The sequence below is a fragment of the Echinops telfairi genome, unplaced genomic scaffold, assembly GCF_000313985.2.
Source record: "Echinops telfairi isolate 266 unplaced genomic scaffold, ASM31398v2 ScPeMD7_2;HRSCAF=8, whole genome shotgun sequence".
In the NCBI taxonomy this organism is placed as follows: Eukaryota; Metazoa; Chordata; class Mammalia; order Afrosoricida; family Tenrecidae; genus Echinops; species Echinops telfairi.
In genome coordinates, this window is record NW_022103898.1 from 69,149,528 (window position 1) to 69,169,751 (window position 20,224).

At 40.3% G+C, this 20,224-nt stretch overlaps 1 protein-coding gene across 2 annotated transcripts in view; it reads right to left on the reverse strand.

The window, feature by feature from the left end:
• SRGAP1 (SLIT-ROBO Rho GTPase activating protein 1) overlaps positions 1–20,224 on the reverse strand; it is a 326,600-nt gene that overhangs the window by 67,966 nt on the left and 238,410 nt on the right. The window lies entirely within an intron of this gene.

Genomic DNA, 20,224 nt, shown 5'->3' on the forward strand with positions numbered 1-20,224 from the left:
AAAAGGGGAACTGATATCAAAGAGTTCAAAAAAGAATATGTTTTGAGACTGATGATGGCAGCAATTGTACAAATATGCTTGATCTAAGTGAATTATGGATTGCTATATCTGTAACAGCTTCCAATAAATTGACTTAAAAAACTCATCATTGTGTGTGTGTGTGTGTGTGCTTTGTGTAAAATATTGTAACCACAACTCCAAAGGAAGTTAGTGATATCAGCAGCAGAGCTAAGAGAAAACTGTGAGGACCAAGACAGAGCTAAAAGAAAGAAATCATTGAGAAATTTGAGTCTGGTCACACTTGTCTGATTTGGTGGCTCTAAGTTAACATTAGCAACATTTGAAAAAAAAAGAGAGCGAGAAGTAATTTAAGTGGCTAATGTAGCAAAAGGTGTGAAATTGTTAACCATGGAACAAAGAACCCAGACTATCAAAGAGGCTGAAAAGTTACAATTAATTTGGATAAATCAGCAACAAGTTGGTAGTGATTGCATATTCCTAGACACTGATATGCAAGAAGGCTAAGAGCCTCCACGATGATTTAAAAGTCCAGGAAAAATTAATTTATAAGCATAAAGTAATTTATGGGGCCTGCGAACCAATTATCTGGTCTTCCATGATTTCTTATGGGAAAAATATGTTCAGTTCTCGGATTTTTGGTGTTCAAACATGAATTTGGAATGAATTGAGTTCGACAACCAAGGTATCACTGTTTACCAACCAGAATCATTTAGGTTTTGTTTTATTGCCGACTCAGAATGATTTGCACTGTTTCAGAATGGCGAGAACAGCTTTAAATCTTTTAAAAACGGTTTGGAGATTGCCTTCCCTACAAATCCCATCAGTGGTGCATCGAATTACTTATAAGGACCCTTTTAGCTAGAGTCTAAGGAGTCCTGAAGGCACCATGGGTTTTGTGTTGTGATGTTAACTGAAAGGTCGATAGTTTTGAAACCACCAGCCACCTCACAGGAGAAAGATGAGCCCTTTTTCTTCCACAGAGATGCAGTCTCTGAAACCCACAGGAGCAGTTTTTTTGTGTCCTACAGGGTAACTGAGTCAGAATCAACTAAATGAAGCCGCAGTCTTTGTTACTCCCACCAAACGAAGGGGACACTCACTCACTCACTCACCCACACTCATTCACTACCATAGTGTCGTTGCCGACCCAGCAACCCTATAGGACAAGGCACAACTGCCCCTTCACAGGAGTAGAAAGCCCATTTTCTCCCCAATGAGTGGGTAGAATTATGTAAATGTGATATGCTCATGGCCCACCACGGAGCTTGGAAAGCTTATCAATAAAGTCAGTAAGGAACACGAAACCCTGGTGAGGCCACTGGTCAGTTCTGCCACCTCCTAGGCTTGAAATGAGCTATCCTAGAGGCAGAAAAGGAGCTTTTACAAACATGCGAAAGGAGAGCTAAGAGTACTGGGAGGTCCTTGATCCAGAAGACCCAGCGTTGAGACTCTGGAGATGGAGAGAACCAGTGCCAGTGAAACAGTACCAGGAGAGCCGAGACCAGCACCACACAGAGAGCTGTGCTTCCCAGGCCGCGGAGCAAGAAAGCCGAGTGCCTTCAGCAAAGAGCTTTGCTGGGGCAATGGGCCACGTGTTGGGGGAGGTAGGTTTACCAATTAGACTAGAGCTGAGCATCTTTAGCCCAAGGCTTCCTGGCAGACTGGGGTGTCCCTGGATACTTACTGGCAGAGTTAAAGGGGCTTTGTAACACTATCCCAAGCAGAACAGAGGCCTGGCTGAGGGGGCAAGCGCCTCAGAGATGCCTACTTGTGGGCAGGGCCGAGAAGAGGACATCTTGATTAAGGAACTGTATCCTGAGCACTCATAAACCTGAATTGTAACCGCTTACTCTCTTATACCCATCGTCACGAGCACTTTGAGTTCGTGTGGATGTTGCAACAAAAGATTGAATCCAGCAGAAAAGTAAAGAGTGCTGTGGCAGGGACAATTGGTGCCAGAGTTGGTGTCAGTTTGAAGGGTGGAGGTGTTTCTGACCCGTGCCTTCTAGGAATCAGGCTTGGGTGGTTGATCTTGATCCTCCTCCTTGGTGAGGTCACACATCTTGGCAACCCCACTTTTGCACCTTCTTATGCCCAGAATCAAATGTTCAAATAGAAATGACTGTCAAAGTCCTTTCATTAGAGATAGATTTTTGTTTTGTATTCCTATAAGGCTATGGGATTCTTGAATATTCACTATTTAAAAATCACATTTATTTTTCATATTGCATAGTAAGAGAATATAATTTTTAAAAGACTAAAACTCAAGAAATTAGTCAGTTATACATTACTAACATGAGGATTTTGGTTTGTAGATAAAAACAATATGGATCTTAAAGAGGAATGAGTGCTTTTAACGGGACAAAACCAGGTCATCCCTCTGTTCTAACAAAATTTAATCTACTCAGTTTGAATCAATCCAACTCACTGACTGACTAAGCCTTAGGTGCTGGAGACTTTGCTAGGCAATAGGACTGTGTAGCATATAATATCCATCTTCAAGGAATTCAAATACAAGCCATTCAATAGACTACTACTAAAATAGAAATAGAGGGATGTACTTAAATGTGTCCCCCTAAAAGGCATAATGACCAGGACCTCCAAGAGGGTAGCGGTTATGCATTGGGCTGCTAACCACCAGTTACTCCTGGGGGGTGGGGTGGGAGGATGATGACGCTCTCTATGACTGTAAAGAGTTACATCTCAGAAACTCACACGGCAGTTCTGCCCTGGTCTTTAGGGCTGCTGGGAGTCAGAACCGACTCAGTGGCAGGAACAAAGGCACACTGAAGTCCTAAACCACGGTTCCATTGAACTTCACTTTGCTGGGAAACGTGGTCTCTGAAGAGCATGTCATTTACCAGGAGGTCATACTGGAGCAAGTTGGGTCCTAATTAATCACACTAATGTCCTTAAAAAAGAGGAGATAAAACAGACAAGGAAGGAGAACCAGGCGAGGATGTATCTACTACAAGCCTAGAAACACCTGGGGCTACTGAAGACTGGAGGACAGAAGAGAGGAGTCTCCTGTAGAGACTCCAGAGCCAACCTGGCCCTGGAAGAGGCAAGTCTGTTTGTAGAAAGCACCTAGTTTGTGCCAAGGTGTTATGGCAGAACTAGGAAAAGAATACAAGAAGCACACAGGAATGGACTTCTATACAAAGGTTGGGTCCCCAGGCACCGAAAACTGCAGGACTGCCTTTTTCGAAGGTGCACAATTACTAACCTGTTCTTAGACATGCCAGTAATCTAATTCCAATAGAATGTCCTAATTCCAGAATTATGAAATGTAAGGTTTTGGCATAAAAGTATTCTAAAATCTTGCCGTCTAAGGCGAGACCAGCAGCACCGGTAGCACCTGGGAGCCTGCTAGAATGCAGCATCTTTGGCCTGCATCAGACTCATAGGTTTAAAAGACACACGCGTAATTAATGAACTCCTTCAAGCTGAAAGCACACATGATCCTAAAATCATCCTGAAGAGCAGACAGGGCCGCAGCCCAGCCTGTAGGGAGACCATTTCCCCATGCAGGCAAGCACAGCCCCTGAGCTGACTGAAGCGATGATAAAGCAGCGGCAACCTCACAATTACAAGTACAATTGTGCAAAACACAACTGTGAAAGGCAGCAATCAGTCTCATCGTTAATACACTGCCAGTGGAATCAGCTGTACTCAAACATAGAGAATGATTCATTTTTTGGCTAATTTGAAAATTCTAATCTCAGATGAACAAAAGTCCCTTTTACTCCTCTTGCTCCTCAAAACCCATTATGTGCTTGTGTGTGTGTGAGTAGCATTGCTATCTCTATATAAGAAAAACTGAAAACATTTTCTGTCATTCAGTAACACCTCATCCTATAAAGACACAGATTTACAGAGTAAGTGGCCTCTCTTTTTTTTATGTAACAGGGATGAAAAACACCCCACTCCTTTTAAAGAAGACAGATTCTACTTGATTATAACAAAGCAGATCAGACCAGCCACTTTATTTATAAGTACTGATCCAATGGGACGGACTAGAAAATGGAAATTGAGAAAGAAACAAGACAAAAGGCAGTCTCTGGGTTACGAACATCCAATTTATCTAAAACCCATCGTTACAAAAACTAAAAAAACAACAACAAAAAAACCCTCCAAACTCGCTGCCATCGAGTTGGTGCCGACTCACAGCAACCTTATAGGACAGTAGCACTGCCCTGAGTTTCCAAGATAGTAATCTTTACGGAAGTAGAAAGCCCCGGCTTTCCTCTGAGGATGGTGGTTTCGAACAGCTGACCTTTGGGATCACAGCCCAACATGGACTCACTACACCACCAATGCTTCTACCATTACTACATAGTTCCATAAAGCATCCCAGACCAATTCCTAGGTTGTAAAATGAACTAGTACTAGAGTTCTAAGAATAAAATAGCTATCTAAATCTGTCCATTTCTATTTTCAAGTTTTATTCATTCCCCTCAGGCAGCAATTTCTGTGAAGCTGATAAGGTAGGAGAAGGGGCAGAAGTGTTATTTACTGAGCATGAGGTCTTAAAAACACAGTGCACACAAAGACAAGAATTTAAGGGAATCAACTACATAATTAGTGATTGAAAGGAATGGGAACCCAGCTGGGCTTCTTCCCTTACCGCTGGCTAATCACACCTCACTCCAACGTGTCTGAGGTCCAAGTTAAGCTTCTCACCTGTAGAAGGTCAGCCTGTGGTGATACCTGGGCAGCAAGGATATGCAGTGCAAAGCAGCCTTGTTGAGGACTGCCAGCAAGTCCCCACACCACTCCACCAGCACCAGTGCCTCATAGATCTTGTCTAGCTCACCAGAGCAGCAGCTGGCCACAACCACCCACATCCTAGCAGTCTGTTGTTACGTGCCCTTGAGTTGGTTCAGATGCCTCTTGATCCTATGCCCAATAGAATGACACATACGACCATGTTCTGCACCATCGTCACAATTATTCTTCTGTTTGAGCCCACTGTTGCAGCTACTGTCCCAATCCACATGGTCCAAGGCCTCCCTCTTTTTCACTGCCTCACTACTTACTAAACATGATGCCCTTCTCCAAGGACTGGTCGCTCTCCTAATAACATGTCCAAGTACGTGAGATGCAATCTTGCTAAAGAACATTCTGGCTGTCCTTGTTCTAAAACAGATTTGTTTTTCCTCTGGGCTTCCAATGCCATCCGTAGTCACCTGAAAATCACATGTTCACCTTTTAAACTTTGATAATATCCTCTCCTTTGGATTTGGAGTATATTATTTATAATCTTTGGATCACACAGGTTGGTGAGCTTCTTCCATATGGGCTTAATTGATTCCTCATTTAGATGGCTGCTTGTTTGAAGACAATGCTTTAAGATCCAGATGTTATTTTTTCTGATAGCTGAGCACCATCTAGTTTCTTCATGACATTTTGCTATAGCACTCATATTTTCACTCTTCATGAAGGTGAGCACCAAGCAGGGCCATGTCCTAAGAACTCATTGTTCTGATTTTAATTTTCTTTACATTGAGTTGAAACCCATACTGAAGGTTACAGTTCTTGATCTTCATCAGCATATGCTTCAAGTCCTCCTCACTTTCGGCAAGCAAAGCTGTGTCATCTGCATATTTCAGGCTGTTCATTAGCCTTCCTCCAATTCTGATACCTCATTCTTCTTCATGTAATCCAGCTTCTCTCATTATTTGCTAAGTAGGCAGAGTAAACAAGTATGGTGGGATGACATAACCCTAACACACACCTTTCCTGAACTTTTTAAACCACACAGTATTTCCTTGTTCTGTTTGCCCTACCAGCTTGAGGTGTATACAATGGTTCAAAATAACAAACCCACGCAACTTTGTCATACATGACATAAAATATAATTATTATTACTGTATTATGTTTAAGATGTTTTTGTATATACGAATTAATGTTTTATGGAATAAAAAGGTTTACTATGTATTACTATGACAAACATTTGAATAACCTATATTAGATCAAACCATACATGTTTTAACTTTTGTACAAATTTGACTTACAAACAGATTTGGAAAAATAACTTGTTCATCGTCTGGGCACTGCCTGAACCCAATTCACTTGGAGCCCTGAAAAACACACACACACACACACACACACACACACACACACACACACACAGTTTGCACCAACCCTAGGCAGTTCATGGCTCAAATTTCTAAGTGTGAGTTCTTTGGGGACTAAATGTCAGGATTATCATAGGACTGGCTGCATGTGTCCACCCTCCAAACCAGTCAAGGCGACGTGGTAGGTCTGAACCTAGTGAAAGAGTCCCAGATTCACTGTGGTTTTGATAATAGGTTGGGGAGGAGAATGCACTGGGCTTAGCAAATGACCTTGGAACCTCCTCACCCTGTGACCTGGAGACACAGACGACATGGGAGGAGTCAGTGATACACTTAGAGCTTTCCCTGACCCTTGCTGCTGCTTATGAGTCTGTAGGGTCACCTAGTTGGCACAGTTTTGTTACATTCCATATGCAACATTTTCTACAGTCTAGGTTTGTCAAGTATCCAGACTTGTAAAGAAAACAAGAAATTGGGTAAACAAGTCTTATTCAAGGTCTCTGGAGACCAGCCAGAAAATCATCTTTTTTTCTACACTGGAAGCTGAAATGACACTGGAAATGTTAAAGATGTGAGATATTTGGTTTAAAAGGTCTACAGTAATTCTATGGACTTTATGAATTATTAATGATGACATGAAAAGCCAGCTCCTGCACAAAGAGCTGAATTATAACTCAAGTGCTTCAAAAGATGAAAATACCTAAGAAACCAATACAGTATTTCATGGAAACAAAGCAATGCTTTTCTGATGGATGGAGAAACTCTGAATGGATACATAAAATTATGGATTAAAACTGGGGAAGGAAAGATTGTTGGAAATAGTAAGCCTTTTTTTTTTTTTTTAAAATCCCAAGCGTTACCAAGATAGATTCTACTAGGGATTAATCTAAATCATTACAGGAGCTAATTTTCTTAGGCAAAAGAGTTATAAATATTATCAAAATGCAGATGAAACTTAAGTATTAAAGGCTGTGACAAGCACTTCATCTTGTCTCAGTGCTAAGAGGCTGGGTGCCTATGTGGTGGGTATACTGGTGGGGGTAACTGGGTCACATTTCTTCAGGGATGTGAAAGATGGAATTGTCTCCCTCCCACCCACCCAAATATGTATTATAAACCTGAACCTTTATACTTGTGGTTGTAATCCATTTGGGAGTAGGATTTTCTCTGTTATATTAATGAGGGCACATATGTGCAAGGTAACTAAAAAACACTCATGTTAGAGACAGAAAAGATTAGGCGCAGAAGCAAGCAGGTGGGAATGGGGGGATGATTAAGGACACATGGAAATTTAAGAAGAATGCTGGGAAGAATGGCACCTGAGAGGAGAGTTTCCCCGAGAGAGCTTCCCCTTGAGCAGGCACCCTGAATGGGGACATCGAGCTACCTGAATTGTGATAAAATAAATGTTTGCTCACTAAAACCATGCTCTTGTGGTATGTTACATCAGCACTACATAACTAAGACAAGGGGGTGGAGTGGGCGGTAGAGGGGATTTTCTTCTTCTTTTTTTACTGTAGAGGGTATAGGGCATCGGCACATAAACTCCATGACAAAAGACCTAGTTGTGTAGAAGCTTAGTTCTAAAGACTAGCATTGTAATAGTGGAACTCCACAAAAACATGTCTTTGATACATGTTTCTAAAACAATCTAAGTGATGCCATCTGCAGGCAGGTTAGCACTGAAGTGTCTGGAGGGTGGCCCTAAGCTCCCCTGAATCTCTGGAGTTAAGCAGCAGTGAAGGGACTGGAGAGGGGAGCAACTCTTGGGTGGAGGGCCTCTACCTTTTCGCCCTCGCTCGGGCTTCTTTTGAAAGGGTTTCCAAGATCTTTGGTCCTGGGTTCTATCTCGGACTTTTAAGATACTTGGCTTTATCCATTCCATAGCCACAGGTACTGGGTAGAGACTTGGCCCAATCCTTATTTTGAGTGTTTGAAAAACAGTGCAACCAAAGTACACAGAATAGCAAAACCAAACAGCTTTCATATGATCATGGCTAGCTTTCTAAGGACCCCAAAATAGATAAGTTCAGGGATTTTACATAAGATGCCAAATAAAGTTAATTTTCCTAATTCTTCAGGGCTTCACTTTAGATGGAACCAGATGTCTAAACATCGACAGAAACGTTTTGTACACATCTGTTTTCATGCCTGAGTTCCTGGCGGCCATATTGAGCTGATGATTTAATTCCTGCTGCTCTTCAACGATATAGTCAGCATTCAGCAAGGAAGGTTTTCTGGAGCAATAGAGGTCAAAACGGTACAGCAATGTGATAGGAAAAGAGAGCACTGATGTTTCCTATGCCTCAGCCACGGACGAAGATGAGTACTTCTGCATTGCCTGATGTATCTTCCCACTCATCTACACATGAGCAAGCATCTCCTTCTGAGGAGCTACTCACTAGACTAACTTTTCCCAGACCGGAATCTCTGTAACCAGCCTGAATCAACCCAGGGGAGTGGAAAGAAAACCACCGAAGCCACTCTAAATAAATACATATCAGATGGCAAATGCTATGCAGAAAATACAGATTCATAGAAGGGGAAGGGCTGAGGGTTAGGATATTACTCTTTTTTATAGTATAGCTGTGGAAAGCCTCCCTTCCTAGATTTGGCACAATACAAATGAAAAGAAGGGATCAGTCTTCTAAAGATCTGGCAGTGAAAGTGTTCAGACACAAAGAACAGAACGTTCAAAGGCCCCGAGCAAGAAGAAACGTAATGGGTTTGAGATGAAGAAACAAGGTCAATGTACCTGAAACATGACAACTAAATGGAACATGGCAGGAGGCCCTTGGGTGAACAGTCTACATTTTAGTCTACATAAAAAGCCAATAAAGGCCTTTGGGACTGACATGTTCTGAATGATTGATTAATTGCTTGATTGAACAAACGCAGCTTGGCTGCTGCAAAGAAGAGAAGAGAATTGGAAGGTGATGTGTGGAAGCTAAGTGTTGCCTTAGTACCCTACTACAGTAGAGCAGGCAAGAGAAACACCAGTACAGGCTCTATCTAGGGACCGGACAGGGCAGGTAGTAAGAAGTGGCAAGGGTTGGGGTATTTAGGAGGTAGAGATGACTGGTAGAAAGGTGAGGAGTAGATTTGGGCTTGAGCAACTGGGTGGGAAGCGGTGTCATTTTTGGAGGTATAAACATGGCTAAGAAAAGTGCTCTGTGTGTGTGGAAGATGGTGATGAGAGGCACAAATGGTTAAAAGAGTTATGTTATGTTTGATAGTGCTTAGTGGTGACACCGGCACAGCGTGGTGAATATTAATGTCACTGAACTGTCCACTTAAGACAAGATGAAACAACAAATTGTTTTTGGTGATGTATCTTTCACTACAATAAGGAGAAAGTAAATTGTGCGATTTGGGTGTCCAGACAGATTTGAGAAGCCTGTCAGATATCCATCTGGCTAGAGGTGTCCAGTAGGCAGCTGGAAATACAAAATTGAAGCCCAGGAAGATATGATCAAGACTGGTGATAAAAACATAGAAATCATCAGATGATATTTAAGTCAAGACCAAGAGATAGAGAGCCAAGGGTCATGCCTTAGATGACTTTCAACACTCAAAGGTCCACTCCGGAAGAAAGAAGCATGGAGCACCAGAGCCTGACAAGCTGCAGCCTTTGCACCTGACGGAACAACAGGTAATAGCAGTTTACCTTACCAACAACCAAGTACCTTTAAAAGTCACCCAAGTTCAGTTGTCCAACTCATTTTGGTTTTAAACCTTTTCTTTCACAAAGGGATAAAAACATGCGTAAATCAGTTTATATGATCACTACAGTATCCTAATCTATTTACCATGATCTCTTGATAATCTTCTGAGGATGAGTTCAGGTTTAATGGGAAATGCAGTATTATAATTTGGCAGGTTTACATGGATAAATCATAATACCATTATGTAAAGAGAAAAGTCAAACTAATTAAGAAAACTCTGAATCCTGAAGAAGTTGCTTTTTAATTAAACACACATCCCGAGAGGAAAAAAAAGATAAGGCTAAAAGCTTTAGCACAGTGATTATTCAAAAATGATAAAATAAAGATGACATGTGGCATATGATGTCATCTAATTTCGACCTCATTTGGCATTAATGACTAATAAAACACATGCTAGATATCTGTACCCAGAAAAGTAGAGAATAGAGGATCATTTCATGGCAGTATCTACAATACTGACTAAAGTTTATCTTTTAAGCTGCACAGTAGTCTACAAACTTATACAGGAATCAACTGGAGATCATGAAACTTCTGCAAGGGTAACAAATGCTTTATTATTACTGGTCAAGTGCTCTCAGGCAAAGCACCACTAGAATTTTATTGATGCAGCCATGAATTTTGAGGGTGGCTGTGTATAGAACTTGACTGACTGAGGGTACATAACTAGTAATGCAGCCCTAAAACAAGATGTTTTAAGAAGTTCAGATTTTTACCGCAGGGATTTGATTATAGGTCTGGGGACTCTAGCATTAAGATTTGTACTCTCTCCAGATTTTTCCTCTTAGTAATTCGTAATTACTTCAAAACCTCAGCATCCAATTACAAATAGTTGTTACGTGCCTGCCTTTCCTTTCGCTATAAAACATTCATAACTCTTAGAGAATAATATGATATAGACTTTTTTTTGGCCTTTAATGTTGGATACAATTATTATCACAGTTGTGAAACCTATTACTTATAAAACTACAATTTATTTCCCTCTATATTTATGTCTTTATTCTCCCAGCACAATTAATTTTTCCTTTGGGAAATATTTACAAGATACTTCTTATAATCCATAGTCATTCTTCAGGCCAAAATAAAAATCCCCCTCGTCTGTGGCAAAGTTAACCGTCCCACTTCCCATCTGATTTGAAACCAACAGATCAGCTATACTACAAATGAAATTTTACTTAGAATTTTCTTTGGAGGCAGAAAAAGTCCTTTTAATGGTGTTTTGCTGATTTTATATTGCGGATTTTCATCCTATAAAGCAGGAGAGAGCAAATTAGGGCCTATGAGCTAAATCCACCCCCCCCCCCCACCCTCTGCCCATTGTTAGGGTGCATAACATTTTATGGGAATACAACTATATCTGTTTGTTTACAAATTACTTATGGTTGCTATCGGACTATGATGGCAATGTTAGATAACTGCAGTAGAGAGCCTATGGCCTCAATAGTCTAAAACATTTAATTATTTGGCCTCTTAAGCAGGCTTTCCAAACTCTGTAGCACAGTGACAAATCCCTGTGCATACACACAGACAGTTGGCACTGCCTAATACTCCTGGGGCTTTGTACCACATGCATTCCTCTAAGAATCAACCGTGCATAATTACAGTGTAATAAAATAATAAATAAAACTGATAGACTGTAAGTGTGAACAGGAGTTGGTAAAAAGACTGGATACTAAGCAAAACTGTTACAAAGTGAGGTAAAAGTGTGACAACAATGCAAGATTATAAAAGCACTATTAATATCTAGGCTATTTTTCTCTTCCTTAAAGATATCAAAACTAGGAATCATAAATAATACATAATGGACATGGTTTCTGCAAAACCACTGAGAAGTGAAGTCCTACAAAGAGAGAAAGATTGCAAGTACAAGATCAGTGATATGTTTTAGATGAAAAATAGTCAAGGCATTTAGAATTTTTATAATTCTTTTCTTTTTCTTCTTTGAAATATGAAATATGGAATATTTAAGAAAAGCACAAACATATAAGGAGTCCTGGTGGTATAAGTATTAAACAAATGCTAAGGAGAGTTCTTTGGTCAGAGAACTAACAACAGATGAGAACCTGAGAGCCATATACATGACAACACCATGCAGAAGTCAGCCCTGACAGAGAAGAAACACAAGTATCCAAAGTGAAACAAATTTATGACTGAAAGCGGGGAACCAGACACGTCAATTTGAAATGAAGACAAGTACAAAGTAAATAGAAAGAACAATGTCCTGGCAGAGCTTCCAAATGGAGAGAAAGACAAGTAGATTTCAAGATAGCACAGACTGTTTTAACCTTGGGAAGAAATTAATAAACTACAGACTGACCCGAATGAAAACAAATAAGCCTCATGAAAATGAAAAACGAGCCACAAAACAAATAAGTAGATCAAAACCATGGGCCTGGCAGCACAACTCACAAAAGCTCTAAGAAGACAGCAACAGTCTAACTCCCCATCAATGGAAGAATGGACATGTAAAGTTTGGTACACATACACAATGGAAAATTATACAAGGTTAAGGAATAATGATGAACCTGCAAACTACCTCATGATCAGGATGATCCTGGAGGATATTAAATGGAGTGAAATTAATTACAATAGGTCAAAGGTCAATTAAGACCACTATTATAAAAGGTCTGGCACAGGTTTTTATAACAGAAGATACATTTGTGATGGTTATTACTAGTGGGAGGGAGAGGAAGGGAGAAGTCATGAGCTAGAAGTTACAGACAGGTGCTAACTCGGGTAAAGGGGAAGGCAACACAAATGAGAAGCAGCTGGCAAAAAATGGTGACGAGAAGACAAAGGATTAAAAAAATTAACCTAATTATTTTTAACCTGAAAAAAAAAAAAAGAGTTAAAGGAAGCAAGCAAATGTTGTTACATACACAATCTCTCCAAGTGGTCAACTACAAGGAGATTCTTGGATAGACACGCAGGTTGAACAGGAGTCGAAGGTAGAGTGGGAGAATAACCAGGTCTATCTATACATTTGGCAGAGGACATTTGTATGTATTACCTTTGCTGCAAATACGTCCATAAAAGTGGTAGAGCATACGGGCTACAGAGCATGGAAACTTCTTAGACATAACCTAACCCTGGGAGGGAATGGGTCTTTGGGGTTAGAGGATCAAGACCATTGTCATGGAGGACACCACAGTTAACTGGTATACCATGGTTCACAAGGACAATGTTCTACAACCTACTTTGTGAGCAACTATCTAATGTACAACAATTGGTCTCTCCCCATACAAAAGAAAGAAGAGTGATGGAAATTGAAAACAGCCCACTGGGACTAATGGGCCCCACAAACATCAATCTCCACAACCATGAGACCAGAAGAACTAGATGCTGTCTAAATGACAACCTGCTCTGAAAAGAACCAAATGCTTGGAAAAGGACCGCATTAGAAGATGCTGGATAGAGTGAGTGACAAACGTGGCACAGAAGTCAAACACATCGACAACACCAGGCATACTGGTCAACAGATACTGGTGGTACCCCCAAGACTACAACCTTCAGGTCTGGAATTGTATTTACCGGTGTCAGCAATATCACCCATTTAAGATCAGAGGGGCAGCATTGACCTCAGGACACAGTTCAGATGGTTAGGAAAGGAGGTGGAATGGAAACAAGAACTACAGCGAGAAAGTAGATGATACACTGCAATGGATGGATTGAAGCAAAATGTGCATGAATTTTTTGATGTAAAATTGATGACCTGTTCTGTAAACCTTCACAATGAATAGATAGTGAAATAAACAGAAACCACAAAAAACTGTAGACCATGTGCATAAAAGGTATATGATCTTAAATTATTTGACTGTTAACAATTCTTTGATATTATCAGGACGTCTTTAGTGACTTCCATGTCATTTCACATAGAAAATGCTGTATGTGTCACATGTTGTCCTGACTTTGTCTCAATGGTGATTTAATAAAATTTCTAGTTATCACTAGACAGCTCAATATAAAAGGTACTTTGCTAAATAAGCTCATAAAGCATGAGGGATTCTCGACACTTCTGCATAAGAATCAATCTGTTTTCTACAAGGAAGGGTCAAGCTTAATAGTTTATATGATCACTACTATATATGCAAATTGAACTCCTATGAAATAAGTAGCTATTTCAGAAGGGACATATTCACACACTGATTGCCTTAAAAGCAAGGCAGTAAGCATGTAAACTTTCATTAAGAGTACTCAATGTCAATGGAGTATGCCAATGAGCCAATTTCATGTCATCTCTCTAAAAATTCATGTTTAAGTAATATTACTTGATAATTATTCACATAGAAAAGTTTTAAGATTATTTTTTAAAGTTCAACTGCTTTGTAATTAAAATCTACTATGCATATTTAACAAATTTATTTGTATCTGAATTAATTATATATAGATTGTAAAATTTCCACCACTAGTATGTCAGTTGGTAGTAGTGCGGTTGTTTATGTGTTGCAGTAATGCTAGGAGCTATGCAACCAGTATTTCAAATAGCAGCAGACTCAGCCCCGATGGACAGGTTTCCGGGAGCTCACAAACTAAGACATACTAGGATGAAGGATGTGATGAATGACTGCTAAAAGAACACCTATCATCAGAAATCGGAATACATGAAATAAGCATCCAGAAAACTGGAATCAGTGAAAAATGATGTGGAACCCACAAAGACAGACATCCTGGGTATAACTGAGCTGAAATAGACCACTATTAGTTATTTTCAACTGGCCAATCATATGGTCTACTACATCAGGAATGACAAATTGACACACTCATTGTGAAAGCAAACATTTCAAGATCTTTTCTGAAGTACAATATTGTCAATGATAGGTTAATATCCATAAGCCTAGAAGGAAGACTAGTTACACAACTGTTATTCAAATTTATGCATTAATTATGCCAAAGATGAAGACATTGAAGATTTTTACCAACTTTTGTGACCTGATATTGATTAATTATGTAATTATGATACATTGATAATCACTTGTGGCTGGAATCAAAAGATGTAAACAGAATGGATTAGTAGTTGGAAATTGAAACGAATGATTGCATGATATACTTTTTCATGACCAATAACTTACTTATTACTAAGACTCTCTCAAGGACACAACTATCACAAGATACATGGGCCTCAAATGGAATTAACAATACACATAACCCTCACCTGATGGAAAACACAGGACTCAACCAGACTTCATCTGTGGAAAGAGATGATGGAGAGACTCATCCATTCAGAACAAGGGTAGGGGCTGAGTGCAAATTAAGACTGTGCATTGTTCACAGGAAAGCTCAATTTGAAGCTGAAGAAAACAAAATCAGGCCCACAGAGCAAAAGTATGATCTTGAGGACATTCTAAGCAATTTAGAGACGATCTCAAGAACAAATTATGAACACTAAACATTAATGAACCAAGAACAGATGAGTTGTGGAACGACATCAAGGACATCGTGCATAAAGAAATCAAAAGGTCATTTAAAATTAAGAAAGAAAAAACCCAAAATGGGTGTTGGAAAAAAAAACCTTAAAATTTGCTCTTGAACATTTAGCAGCTAAAGCAAATATAAATAATGAATAAGTAAAAGGACTAAATAGAAGATGTCAAGAGATTTCTTGAAAAGACAAATTATTATAATGAAATGTGAAAAAACCTGGAGTTAGAAAACCAAAAGGGGAAAACATTTTGGCTTTTTTTTTGGGGGGGGGGCATTTTTAAAGTCAAAAGAACTCAAGAAAAAAATGCAAGTGAGCTACAATATTGAACAACACAGAAAATATCAGAAGAAGATAGAAGATATACGAGTACATACACTGTATGAAAAAGAATTGCTTTATCTTCAACTACTTTGGGAAGTAGTATATGAGGGGTTACCACCACCCCCCCCAAAAAAAAACCCAGATTTTTTTTCAAAGATGTTTTTAACTTTTTTTTTAAAAAAACAAAACAACCTTATCACCTTTAAAGTACTCTTCATTACACTTAATACATTTGTCAAATCTGCAATTCCATGCTTGGAAATGTTTTTCAGTTTCATCTGTTTGGATGGCTGACAGCACTTCCCTCGTTTCTTTTTTTACCTCTTCTATGTTGTCAAATTGCTGTCCTGTCATGTACCTCTTTATTCATGGAGACAAAAAAAGGCTACAAGGAGTGAGAGGTCAGGTGACTAAGTTGCGTGGGGCAAGAGAGGCATACTGTTTTTTGCCAGAAACTGGCGCACCTAGATGGCTGCGAGAGCAGGTGCATTGTCATGTTGGCAAAACCAGTCCCTCGTCTGCCACAAATCAGGTCTTTTGGGTTGCACACTGTTACGCAATTGTTTCAGAATCTCTAAATAGAAAGCTTGATTAACAGTCTGACCTGGTGGAATGAACTCCAACAGTATTACAAGTTGACATTTTCATCCATTCGGGAAGTTAGTTGACAGACATCTGGCATGAGGTTGACATTTTAGCTTTTTTGAAACAAGAAAACCACTTGTACATGCGAGTTTTTCCCATAGCGCTATCCTTGTAAGCTACAGTTTTTGCAGCCTTTTTCCTGAGCAGGAAATAATTTCACAGCTGCATGCTGTTCTCTTAAATCAGCCATCACAAAAAACAAGGTTTGAGCAAAACTACTTTTATGAAAAAATTCACTGTGACCAGAGAGAACCTTCCCAGGCAACGCCCCTGGGGGCACTGACTCAGAGTGCGTTGCTCGATGCTTGCCTAGTGGGAAAAATGTGTATTACGAAAGCTCTGCTCTGCCTAGCACAATTCTGGTTTTTGTGTGTGTGTGGTTCCCCCTTGTATGATCAAGAACTTGCCATTCCAATGGGCCAATGGCTCCCAAAGATAAGGAGGTGGGGAGAAGGTGTGGTGAGCAGATGGCATCATGGATAGAGGAACAACTAGGAAAGTGGAACCAGCATCTAGGAGAGGGTAGAGATCCTGTGAGGATTAGAGCAACACCAAGCTAGCGGAGAGGAAGCACTAAGAGGTGGAAGAAGGGGAAAGTGATGGCGGGGCAGGAGGAGGCAAAAGGAAACAGAGGTAGGCTCTAGGAAGCAAAGGCATAGATAGGGAAATTAACAGAGGTGTGCACTTATGCAAATACATTAACCCATAACAATAGTGGTATTGGCCTTTGTACATATATTTATAAGGCAATACACTGAAGCTGCAGATGGGCCTTGGGCCTCGGCTCATACCTTCCTTCAATACAAGAACACTGTGTTCGAACAAACTGGCATTCTGTGAGGCTCAACCCCCTGCCCCCTACATGATTGCTGAAGACAAAATGGGTGCATAAGCAGATGTGGTGAAGACAGAGGATGGTGCCTGGCTATTAAAAGATACAGTGTCTGGGGTCTTAAAGGCTTGAAGTTAAATAAGAGGCCACCCAATAGTGAAGCTAAAAGCCCACATGGAAAAGCACATCAGTTGGTGGGATCGTGAGGTGTCACTGAGACTGGGCAACGGGCATCAGAAGACTCACAACAAACAGTAAACAAACAAAAATGCATTGGTGAGAATGGAGGGGGGTTGGAGCAGAGACCCAAAGCCCATCTATCGACAATGGGACATCCCGCGACAAAGGAATCGCAGGGAGGGGGTGAGTCATCAGGGTGCAGTAGAGCACTGATGGGTCATGCAATATACCTCTGATCCCTTGAGGCCTCCTCACCCCCCTGCTATCATGACCCCAGTGCTGCTTCCCACTCTGGACTAGACAGGAGCATGTACACAGGAATAGGCAAGAGAGATAAAACTCACAACACATGGAACCCAGGAACAGGAATGGGAACAGAGATACAAAAGGGTGGGGGGAAGGGGGGGAGAAGTAGGGAGAGTGGGGGGCACCAATCGCAATGAATGGCACATAACCACACACCCCCAGTCAGGGGGAAGAACAACAGAAACCAGAAGGGAAGGGAGGTGGCGGTTGGGGTGAGATTTGAAAATGGATTTTTATTCATGAGGTACAGCAGCAATGATGGCATTCCTCCAGGGCTTCATCGGTTTGTTGAAACATCTCAGTTGGTCTTCCATCCCTTCCTGGAGCCTTGTTCTTCATGGACACCTTTAGCACAGCTGGAACTTCTTCCCTCAGGACCCTGGGTTCCTGGTCATATGCTTCCTCTGGAAATGGTTGGAGACCAACCAATTCTTATTGGTACAGTGCCTCTGTGTTCCTTCCATCTTCCTTTGCTCTACCCTATATCATTCAATACTTTGATCATGGATTTCCTGAACACTGCAACTTGAGGCTTGAATTTTTCTTTTAATTCTTTCAGCTTGAGGTATGTTGAAAATGCCCTCCTTTTTTGTTTTCTATGTCCAGGGCTGTGCACATTTCATTACAATACTCTACTGTGTCTTCCCCAGCTTTCTTCTGAAATTTTCTGTTCGGCCCTCTTCACCATTTCTTCCATTTGCTCTAGCTATTCTGTATTCAAAACCAGTTTCAACGTCTCGTCTGACACTCTCTTTGACCTTTTCCTTTCTTCCCTTCCTTTTTAATGACTTTAAACTTGCTTCATGTATGATGTTCTTGATGTCATCTAAAACTTACCTGGTTTTTTATAGTGTTCAGTATATCAACTACATCACTGTTGTTCCTCCACACTCTTGATTCAATTTCCATCCAGTTTCCAATTTAAAATGTAAACCACGATTTCACTCCCCTTTAAAAATCTTTCAGTCACAAAAAAGAAAACAAAAACACCCCGCCCCGTCACACACAAAATCTTTGTCGCTTGCCCTTAGATTTACAACAAAACCCAGCCTCTGTCAGTTCCTGCATAAGGATCTTACATGTCCTGCCTAAGCTAGCTATCTCTGAGAGTTCCTAAGCAGTGCAAATGGCTAATGTGCTTGGCGACCAGTCAAAAAGTTGAAAGTTCCAGTGCACGTCGGTGATCTACTTCAGACAATCCAGCTACTGAACACCCATGGAGCACAGGTCTCCTCTGATACATGGGGTTGCCTGACGTCAGTGGCATGCTTTTGCTTTGAACTGTAACTCCTAGAACTTTGTTTCTCACCCACTCGGTTGCAGCCCTACTGGCTTCCTTTGTTATTCTTTGGGTATTTTCAGCTTGCCCAGCACACTTCAATCTGCAGCTTTACCCTCTTAGTTCTGCCTGATTCTTCCCCATAACCACATAGCTCTCCAGCTCAACTTCTTGCTCAACCATTCCTTCTTCACGCCTGTTTCTTGACCATTGCATCTAAACTCCCGTGGCTGTTTTAGTGTTCTTCCTGACACTGTCATTACATCTACACATACACACACATGTTGCTGTTAGGTGCTGTCAAGTTGATTCCAACTCACAGTAACTGAAAGCACAACAGAATGGAGAACTTCCTGGTTTTATGCTATCCTCACAATCATTGCTATGTTGAGCTCACTGTTCTAGCCACTGTGTCAATCTATCTCACTGAGGATTGTCTCTTTTTGTGCTGACCTACATTAAAGGGAATCACGTCCTTCTCCAGACAGGAGTGCCTCCTGATAACAAGTCCAGGGCTTATAAGATGTAGACTCACTATCTTCGCTATAAAGAGTAATTCTGGTTGTACTTCTTCTAACATGGATTTGTTCTGGAAGTCCATGGCATATTATTACTCCTCACTAATACCATAATTCAAATGCATCAATTCTTCTTTGAGCAGCTTTCTCAACTACATAAACCAATTGAAAACAAAACACACACACACACACACACACTGATATGTACTATCAATATGCAAATATATTAGCTATCTATGATTTTGGAAACTTGGATTTGCTCACCAATGGATCTCATGTCAAGAATTGTGCTCTTGGTACATTGTAGGTTTTCAAGAAATACTTTGTCACATATTAATATTGGCTTGGCTTTAGCAGAGTACTTTACTTACTATGAAAATAAGCCCTAAATAAAAGCAAGCAAAGCAGCTACCCAGGATTAGTCTTCCACATTCTGCTTTGCAGAACCCTTATTGATCTAACCTGGAAAACAACTTTATTTTTATTCAGAAAACCTAGCGGGGTTTTTTTATTCATGAGGTATAGCAGATCTAGCAGAAAGAGTTCTTTTTATTTCATCAGAGTGTTGGAAGAAAGTAATAAAAAGAGTCCTCCATTAAAAATAGCCAAATAATTGGTTCCTTATTTGAAATAGTTGTAAAAAAGAAAAAGGAAAAAAACGTCCCATGTTTTTATTTATTGCTAAATGGTACTGTATAAAAAATTACCATGTAATAGGAAAACGTTATTTTGAAATGCAAAAAATAGGAAAAAGCCACACCAGAGGGTTAATAAATTAAAAAGTAATTGGCTCCCTCAATAATTCTTCTGTAAAGATCCCAATTGATGGTTCTAAAATTATAGCTAAACACATGGTTTCAGTTTACCATAAAAATAAAGCTGCCTTATGCCACTTACT